The following is a 10,457-nucleotide window of genomic DNA, read 5'->3' on the forward strand; positions in this document are numbered from 1 at the left end:
ACACAAGAAGACCTTCAGAGTCAACTCACCTAGGCCCATAGGGGCTCACAGTGACTGAACCATCCTCCCAAAGCATGCATGGGCTGGACCTCGACAGGAGCTGGAGCTCTGAGAGGAGCTGTGGCTGTAGGACAGGGTAGACACCTAGGAAGATATGAGGGTGACTCTAGCTGAGACTCCTAGTAGCATGGGTCATAGGGACTGAAGTGTCTACCCTCCAACCAGAGAAGACTTCTAGAGGAGGGAGAAGAACACCAACCCACCCACAAAAACTGTGACCCAAAATTCACTCTGCCAATAAAGTGTGCAGGGACAAAGTTCAAGGGGAGATTGAAGGAATGTCCACCCAATTGGACAAACCTGAGACCCACCTCATGGGAGAGAGCCAAGCCCTGCCACTATTAAGAATATTCTGCCATGTCTGCATGTGGCATAGCTGTCTTCTGAAAGGATCAACCTAGCAGCGGATTAAAACAGTTGCAGATCTCATAGCTAAACATTGGGCAGAGCTCAGAAGGCTTTGTGAAAGAGTAGGGGAAGGATAGAGGACCTGAAGGGGACAGGAGCTCCACAAGAAGACAAACAGAGTCAACTAATCTGGGCCGAGGAGGGCATGTGGGGACTGAAGTATTAAGACCATGTGTGGACTGAGTCTAGATCCCCTACACATATGTAGCTTACAGCCAGCTTAGATCTCCTAATAAGGGGAATGGGGACTGTCTCTCACATGGGTTCTGTTGCCTGCTTTTCGACCCTTTTCCCCTGGCAGGGCTATTGTGGATGCACTTAGCCTTGATGTGACTTGACTTGCTTGGGTTGTTGGTGTGGTATGGTGTGGTATGTGTGTGTGTGTGTGTGTGTGTGTCCCCTTTTCTGAGGTATATGACAGGCAGGGACAGGGGAAGAGGGAGTAAGTGTGGGAGTAAGAGGAAGTTGAAAAGAAAGGAATTTAGCCTGGGTGAGTGTAAGGTTTCCCCCTCCTAAGGGCCAATGCCTGTGGCTCAATGCCAACACCAAGCATAAGAAGCCTTTCTAGTCACTTCAGCATGGCCTCTTATTTTCAGAGACCCCAGCCATATACCAACTGAGGGAGTTCTTATTATTGGAGGATCTTCTTAAATCTGAAACTCCAGCTCAGCATGGCAGCTAACTATATCTCTGTAGAAGGAATCAGAGGATGAGCCATAGATAGAACCCCAGAAACTGACACAGGCCATGGACCTCCTAAAACAGGCCTATCCCTGTAAACTAGCCTTGGAAACCCCTGACTCTGCTAGCCCTGACAGTGTATTATTTTATTATTTTTTATCTTTTTAAAAAAGATTTGTTTTTTATTATGTGTATAGCGCTCTGCCTGTATGTACAGCTGAGGTCCAGAAGAGGTTCCTGTGAATTGAATTCAGGACCTCTGAAAGAGCAGTCAGTGCTCTCAACCTCCAAGCTATCTCTCCAGCCCCCAAGTTATTCGTATCTTATGTGTGTGAGTTGTCATGTCAAAGGGAAACTGTATTCCCCTGCATTCCAGAAAGGAGGAATGGCTCCCTGCAGTGCCTATTAGCACAGCAAAGTACATGTTGGCCTTCAGGCTCCTTCAATATCACAAGTACCTGGTACACATTTCAAAGTCCATGCACCCTCTCCCCTAGTCTTTCTCACCTCCTCCCCATCCCTAAAGTCCTTCCAGCTGATGGGCTTCCTTCACCTCCACTAGTGATTCTCCTTATAATCCTGCTAGTTTGGCTACTCTGTGTCTCTGTCTCTCTCTCATCCTTTCTTTGTCTCACCCCTCTTCCTCTCTTTATGTTTGGCTGTCTGTCACTGTCTGTCTATCTTTCGGTCTCTGTCTGTCTGTCTGTCTGTCTGTCTGTCTCTCTCTGTCTCTCTCTCTCTGTCTCTCTCTCTCTCTCTCTGTCTCTCTCTCTCTCTCTCTGTCTCTCTCTCTCTGTCTCTCTCTCTCTCTCTCTCTCTCTCTCTCTCTCTCTCTCTCTCTCTCTCTCTCTTTCTGTCTCTTCTGCTTCTACTTCTATCCCAGACAGGTCAGTCTGTTGGCCATAGTCCGTCTACTACTTCCTCTCTCTGTTCTGGACTCTCTCAGATGTCTCTGGATGTTTTCTCTCTCTATGGGTGAGGAAACACTTTTCCTTTAACTGTAACATGTACTAGTCTGCATTATGTATGCTGCATGCCATGTGCATGCCTGGCGCCTGTGAAGGGTGGAGGAGAGTACTAGACTCCGTGAAGCTGGAGTTACAGATGGTTGTGAGCCATCATGTGTATTTTGTGACTTGCACCTGGGTTCCGTGCAAAAGCAGCAAGTGCACTTAACTGCAGAGCCATCTCTTCAGTTCCATAGCACTGGATGTTTCAATACAAGGTTTGGGGCCTCCCAGCACCCTGTGACTTATTGTTTTTAAATAATAAAGATTCTTTTCAGGCCGGTCATGTTGGCACACACCTTTATTTTGTTTTATTTGTTTTTGCTTTTTGCAATATTACCATTTGTTTTTTTCTTTCTTTTTTGAAATAATTTGCTCAGGTTACATCCCGATTGTTATTCCTCACTTGTATCTTCCCATTTCCCCCTCTCTCTTTTTCCTCTTATTTATGTCCCCTAGACATGTGACAGAAGGAAACCTCCTCCCCCACCATGTGATCTCAGCCTATCAGGTCTCATCAGGATAGCCTGATCCCTCTTCCTCTGCTTGCCACCAGGCCTCCCCACCAAGGGGAAGTAGTCAACTAGGAACACTAGAATATATGTCAGAGGCAGTTTCTGCTCTCCTCACAACCATGGAGAATGAGCTGTTCATCGGGTAGGTAGGAATAGAGAGTCTAGGTTCACTGCATGCATTGTCCTTGGTTGGCACAGCAGTTTGTGCAGGCCCCCATGGGTCTATATCCGTAGCTTTGATGGTCTTCTTGTGGGGTTCCTGGACCCTCTGGATCCTTCTGTCTCCCCATTCTTCCATAGCTATCTCACCTGGAGTCCAATAATCCCAGCACTCAGGAGGCAGAGGCCGGCAGTTGCTGTAAGTTCGAGGCCATCCTTGTCTACAAAGAGAGTTCCAGGATAGCCAAGGCTACTACACAGAGTAACCATGTCATGAAAACAAACAAAAAGAAAGTCTTTTCAAATTTAATAAAAAAAAGAAGCATTAAGACATATTTTTAAAAAAATGTCCAGTAGTCACCCTTGCAGTGAAAGAAGCTGACACGTGAGAGACTGCCAACCTTTAAAGGAAGAAATCTCTGGGCTGGAGAAGTGGCTTAGAGGTTAGGAGCACAAACAACTCTTCCAGTGGTCCTCAGTTCAACTCCTGGCAACCACATGGCGGCTCACAACCATCTATAATGAGATCTGATGTCCTCGTCTGGCGTGTAGGTGTACATTCACATAGATGCGCACGTATATAAAATAAATTAATTAAACAAATAAATAAATAAATAAATTTTCTTTTTAAGGGAGGAATCTCTTAGCTCTGTAGTTTAGTGATGGTTCAAGACATGAGATCAAATTATAAGTAGAGTTGCTATGTCCCTGATTGACAGGCAGCTGATCCAATTGCACTGCCCTGCCTCAGGGTTATCACGCAATAGGAGGCTAGCTGCTTAGTGAAGAGACAACACAGGTTATAAGTAGGTGACTCTGGTTGCCTTGATCCAGGGATGGTGGAAGCTGGGAAGGAGTGTGTCTAACACCTCTGTAGCTGCAGACCCAGCACTTACTGAGGAATTTCCATGTGTTCAGCATCTCGCTGGTCCCATAGTAAACTGTCCTGTTGGGTTTTTATGGAGGTGTTATCACATTGGTGTAATTCACTAAATCATTGTTTGCTAAAGATCAACTTGTCTTTAGCCTTTTTCCTCCTCCCCTGGGATTCTCTGAAAGTCCTGACTCTTGATTTACCTTGAGCAGTTCCATCCTGGAGCTACATGCGGCTGCCAGCCCTCAGGTGAGAAGCACACCAGAAGACACATCTTTACAGATTCTAGGAAATGGAGCAGTAATTAGAGCAGAAAAATATTTGATAACTTCAGAAGCACTTTGAATCTGCAGACGGAAACAGGGACAGCCTTGAGAAGGACAGATGCTGGAAACATTGAAAAGATGTCCTAATTTCTCTTTCTCAACTTTCCTTTTCACAGTGTGGCAAAAATTAGGAGGGAATGCTTTTTTTTTTTTTTTTTTTTTTTTTTTTTTTTTTTTACTTTTTAAAAATCCCCTGTGTTTCCCAGTTTAGATGGATCAGTCAGAGATTCCAGGCAGTTTGTTAGAGGAGCAAAGTGCTGAGTGGTGCTTATAATTGTAGGGGACAGAAGTCAGGCTGAGACAGAGAAAAGTTTCCCCCACATGAGAAGAGATTCTGAGGGAGGAATGAACTCTCCATATTCAAATCCTAGAAATTTTGTCAAGCTACCACAGAACCCAAGACACCAGGGATGATGTCAGTGTGGCTGGAGACTCAGGGACTAGGCATAACAGCGGGTGCCATCACCACCCTGGAGACCCAGTGAAGTCAGACACTAGGGAGGCATTTTCATAGTCCCCAGCCACGGTGGAGCCGCAAACCCAGCAAGAAGTTGCAGAGTTCCCTTCAGGTTCAGTTTGTGTTCTTTCTAGTGCCTCCTGCCTGCACAGGCCCTTCCCAGTGGGTGAGAAGAGCCTGAAGGAAGGGGGTTGATGAAGCAGGAAGTCTAGACCTTGTTGAAAGCCATATGTCCCTGTTTATTTGTCATCTCCTGAAGGAGCACCTCTGCCTAGAGGTTGTATGTGACTAAGTGACTGACTCTGGAGACCTGATTTGGGCCAACTGAGTTTACCAGCAATGCCCACTCCCAAACCCCTCTTACCCCTCCTACTCGCTCACCTCCATCCCCTACCCGCACAGCTAACTTCAGTGTCTAAGGGGTACTGTGCTGTGGTGAAACAGCATGAGGAAAGCAACTTGGGGAAGAAAAGATGCATCTGGCTTCTGCTTCCAGATCATTGTCCATCATAGAAGGAAGCCAGGGTAGGAAACCAAACAAACAAGGCAGGAACCTGGACCAGGGGCTGATGTAGAGGCCATGAAGGAGTGTTGCTTACCAGCTTGCTCCTGACAGCTTGCTCAACCTGCTTTCTTACAGCACCCAGATCAGTAGCCCAGGGGTGGCATGAACCACAGTGGGCTTGGCCATCCTACACCAATCAGAAGAACAGGCCCTACATTTTTGTCTACAGCCCAGTCTTATGGAGGTATATTAAGTTTGCTCCTCTCAGATGACTTTAGCTTGCCTCAGGATGACATAAAAGTAGCCTGCACACCCAGTTTTTGCCATAGGTCCTTTAAAGGCCTCTAGATGACTAAATTGACTTTACCTTATTTCCTGAATCCCCTCTGTGGTGGTTTGAAAAGTTATGGGCTCCATGGAACTCATTCATTTGAATGCTGGGCCCAAAGAGAGTGGCACTATTTGGAGGTGTGGCCTTATTGGAGTAGGTGTGGTCTTGTTGGAGGAAGTGCATCATAGTGGGGGTGCGCTTTGAGGTCTCAGAAGCTCAAATCAGTCTTCTCCTGCTTGTGGATCAAGATGTGGAACTCTCAGCTCCTTCTCCAGCACTGTGTCTGCCTGCAGGCTGGCATGTTTTCTGCCATAACAGTAATGAAAGAACAACCAGAAGCTACAAGCGAGCCCCAATTAAATATTTTCCTTTATAAGAGTTGCTGTGGTCATGGTGTCTCCTCAGAGCAACAGAACACTGACTAGGACATCTTCCTAGTATACTGTAGCTCTGGCTTTGCTTTCTTTCTCCTGCCTTCCTACAGTCTCCCTGTTTAAATGCCAACCTATAAAATTATAACAAACGCTTCTCTAAAATTCTTCCTCCTTGATCCATAAGTTTCATAATTGGAATTTTTTTTTTGATCTAGGGTTTCTGTGCAACCCTGTCTGTCTTGGAATTCCTCAGTAGACCCGGCTGGCCTCAACTCTCAGAGAACCAGCCTCTGCCTCCCTAGTGCTGGGATTAAAGGCCACCATTGCCTGGTTGTCAAGAAACAAGACAAGAATCTAGTAGAATCGACACCAGGATCTGTGCTCTCAGCTCCTCTGCAGGAAAGGACAGAGCAGACCTAAGTGATGAGACAGGAAAAATGTCACACAGAAGCTTCTGGGTTACCCAAGAGGCTGAGCCAAAAGGGAAAATGAGATCATAGGAAAAGACACGCGGAGGGGGTGACTCTGGAGAATGAAGATAGAATGCACAGTAGCAAAGCAGTGTCAAGAATAAAGGCTGAGACTGGCCAGGTGGGTCAGCGGTTAAGAACATCCTCTGCTCTTACAGAGGACCCCAGTAGGTCCCTACACCCACATGGGATGGCTCACTGCTGGCTGTGACATCAGCTCCTGGGAATAAAGACTGGAAGCACACCTTTGGATGCACTCTTAAGGTCATCTTGGCACTCATGGGAGTGATTTTTTTTTTCTCTTTTCATTGGATATTGAACAGTACTTTGGTCTGCTAAATGCACTGTCCCATGCTGTTATGACTTTCACTCATTATTTCTAATTCTTACAGCTACACAAGCTAATGGTGCAGGTATTGGAGAAAGATACTTTTCTCAACTCAGATGTGAAAGATTTAGGAAGCTCTATATTCGTGGTCATTGTTTGGGGTCTCAAAGCAACCTGGGAGGAATGGCTAACTGAGGTGCCTATTCAACAGCAAAGAGGAGGCTGGTCTCCAGTCTTTCTCATCCTGGAAAGTACTTATTACAGAGCCCTGGCTCCTCTCAGCTCTTCTCACCCTCACCCCACCCCACCCCACACTCCAAACCTCTCCAGCCTGTGAGCTTTGCTCCCCTTTCCCCATTCTCTGATGCCTAGATAATACAGCCCTTTGGCCTATGTGCTCTCTTGGTCCTTGGCTTTTTTCTTTGTCCCTTTGCCATCTCTCCTTTTCCCTCTCTCTTCTCATCCTCTCTAGGTCTCTCATCTCCCCTTCTCTCATGGCCCAGTTCAGTGAGCTGGCCATGTTCAGTATGGACTCTTGCAGATCTCTGGCTGTTCTCTCCCTCAGATCTACAATGAAAACCTTCTCCTCCACCATGCCTAGGAGCAGCGAGGTCACTTTCATTCAGTCACTAGAAGTGAGCCTCAGACAGGAGCTCCTGAACTCATTGCTTCATGAAGATAAAGATTAAAGATGTCACCTGGAGTTAGGCAAAGTGAGTGCAAAGCCTTTGTTTGTTTGTTTGTTCATTTGTTTTGTTTTGTTTTGTTATTTTTCTGAGATGACTTCTCTTTGTAGCTTTGGCTGTTCTGGAACTTGCTCTGTAGACCAGGCTGGCTTTGAACTAATAGACATCCTCCTGCCTCTGCCTCTCAGGTGCTGGGATTGAAGGTGTGCACTGCTGCCTCAGCAGTCACCACCATTGCCTTGCTAGATTTTAACCCTATTTGGCATAGGTGTATGTTGGGGATGGGCTACATGGCCAATGTTCAACCATCTTGTCAGAACCTAGGTTCCTATTTCTCCAGAAGTCTGCCATTCACCAGAAACTAGCTGACCTTGTCATAGGTCAACAGTTAGACACCTGTTGTGGTTTATTGTGGGGGCTGGTCATTCTAGACCCCCAAGCTACTTCTTTTCTGGTGGGACTACTGATAAGGTCAGATTAAAGGCCAGCTGCCTGCAAGCAGCAGTTCTGGGAGCTTTTTCCTGACTAACCAGATCCTTCACAACTTTCCTGAAATTTCTCTCCTGCAATTAACAGCTGTAAAGGTAGATACCTACCTGCTGGAGCATTCCAGAGTTAGGTATCCATAGCAACCCCTGCTTACGCAAATACCCATGCCTCTGTGCCTATATAAACTCTGTGAAATTTTTCAATAAATGGGGTTTGATCAAAATGCAGACTTGCCCCCTCTCTGTGTCTAGTGTTCTGTCTCCATACAGGAAAATTCTCCTCCCGAGTGTTAGTCGAACCCTGGCGGGCTGGGGCAAGTGTATAACTACAGCAGTGTCCTACCCAAACTGGCTAGTGGGTGGCCATGATGACAAGCAAGTAAGACAGGGCACCACCCCAGATCCAGGCAAAACAGGCCAGAGGAACAAAGTTTAAAGCTAACTGACAATCAGGCATTTTCCTCCTGCCTGCCCAGGAATTTTTCAAAGGGGAAGTCAAACTCTAACTGCTAAGAAAACTCCTGCTGTGTTTCTTAGCAACTGACATTCTCAGAGCTCAGTGGCTCTGGACTTGTAAACAAGCCTACCCCACTCTAACAAGGCTAAAAGGAACACTGGGAGGCAGGTTAAACAAAAGCTTACCTAAGGGAAAAAGCTGGATGGGGGAGGAGTTGGAATGTGGTAAAATAATTTTAAGTTACAGGTGGGAGGCAAAACCGCGATTCTTCTCAGTGAGCCTAAAAACTAGAAGCTTGGTCAGACACAGCACAGATTGGGTCATCTGGGTTTTTGTTTGTTTGTTTGTTTGTTTTATTTTGCACAAATGTTTACTGGGGGAGGGGAGCATCAGTCCTTCCTGGCTGCTGCCTTTCTCCTGGCCACCAGCATGTTGCTAAGCTTCTCCCGCTTCCTCTTGGCTTTGTCCACCCTCTTCTTGAGGACCTAGAGCTGAAGGCAGAGGCCGAGGATGAGGATGTTTCTGACATCTGTATCTTCAAGGTGGAGTCTAAAGTGGCACACTGGCTCAAACCCCCTGGAGGCCTAGCAGGGAGTCTGGGTATGGTGCCTCTGTGCACAGCCACCTGGGGAAACTAACCCAGAGCAGTGTGGCTCCCAACACTGCAGCCCAGCGGCAAGGTGTGGTGAAGGCCTGCTACAGCCTGTAAGAGGCCGCAAAGATGAAGGCCTGTTGTTGATCCCAGGAGGCAGGGCCAGTGTGGGGGCCACCTCTGGACTTATGGAAGCAGTGGTGGGCCGCTGTGGCTTCCCAGGGGTATGGGGGGCAGTCTGGTGGCAGGGGGTGGCTGAGGACCCCTGCCTGGGGGCTTCTCAAGTGGAAACCCCTAAAAGAACATCACGTGCACCAAATGCCCGGAAGTGTATCAGGGTGTGGAGAAGCTGGTCTTTCACATGCGAACACAACGTTTCGTCTTTATGTGCCCGCACTACTGCAAATGAAAGGGAAATTTTTATGAAAGGGAAAATTTTTAGTTAGCATTAAAGCAACCAGAACAGCAGAGCTCTCAGCTCTCTAACTCATAAGTGCAGGTCGGCAGGTATGCTAGCCCAAGGTCCCAGATGATAAGTCACAAAGAATGCGGAGCTAAGAGACAGAGGCCCATTGAGTGTTCCAGGGACCGGCTGGCCGTAAAAGACAGGGAGGGTACACAAGGACAAATTCCTGAGAGAAACAGGTACCGAGCATGGTCAAGTGAGTAATGAGCCAAGACCCCTCATCCGATCTTATGGTGTTTGCTTAATCCCCCCTTGAGGCCCACACACAATGTTCCAGGTTTGAGTTTAACCAGATGTGTCGTTAGCTCAGATAAACATCTACCCTCGGGTTCCGAGAAGAGCAGGAATTGAGGAATGTTCCGTGTGATTAAGTCTGTCCTTACCCCAGATCTGTCTATGCAATTTGCTGATGTTCAAATGTTTGAAACAACCAATCGTGTGTGGCCGTGCCAAAACTTCCCACTCCCCCTGACCTTTGACCATATAAACCCCAAACTCCTGGGCTTTTGGGTCGACCCCTCTGTCTCCTGCATGAGATACGTGTTGACCCGGAGCTCCGCCAATAAACTACCTCTGCGTTTACAGCAAGACGGTCGTTTGTGTGTCTTTGGGTGCACGCCATCCCAAGGCTTGAGTGAGGGTCTCCCTTCGGGGGTCTTTCACAAGCAGTTTAATCACAGCAGCAGCAACCTCAACCGCCACGAGAACGCCCACCGCGGCATCAGGTTGCACTCGTGTGGCATCTGCAGCAAGTGTTTCACTCCGAAGTCCACACTGCAAGATCTCCTCAACCTGCACTCAGAGCGCAGCTTTGCGGGTGTACCTACCATGATGTGCTCTTTGGCCACAAGCCAGGCGGCACCTCAAGGAGCAGCATGGCGAAACCACAGCTGAGAACGTGCTGGATGCTGGCGTGGGGGATATCCTCATCCACTGAAGGGTGGGAGGCTGCGCATGGGAGGGGAGGAGTTCTGGGCCCAAGAGAAGTGGAGGGCTGGTTCTGGGTCAGGCGTATATTGTAAGCAGGAGGATTGGAGAGAAGACCTTGCCTCAAAGAGTAGAAGAAAAAGATGGAGCCGGAGAAAGGGTTGATGAGGCTGAGGGAATATGGGGTCCCAACGAAAGATTTCTTTTTGTAGAGGTACACGAACAATGTGGAGGGAGGAAAAAAATGCAAAGGCTGAAAGAACGTTGGAGACCAGCTTTTCCTGGGTAAAGCTGCCTCTGAGGAGGCGGGCTGCCGTGGGAACTGGGGGATTGGCAGGATGCAGCT

General features: G+C 47.6%; 1 pseudogene; it reads left to right on the forward strand.

Annotated features, from left to right (window-relative positions):
- Window positions 1-2,790: 2,790 nt before the first annotated feature.
- On the forward strand, window positions 2,791-10,121 carry LOC127205489 (zinc finger and BTB domain-containing protein 12-like; annotated as a pseudogene).
- The last annotated feature ends 336 nt before the right edge of the window (window positions 10,122-10,457 follow it).

This window comes from Acomys russatus, chromosome 22 (genome assembly GCF_903995435.1).
Source record: "Acomys russatus chromosome 22, mAcoRus1.1, whole genome shotgun sequence".
In the NCBI taxonomy this organism is placed as follows: domain Eukaryota; kingdom Metazoa; phylum Chordata; class Mammalia; order Rodentia; family Muridae; genus Acomys; species Acomys russatus.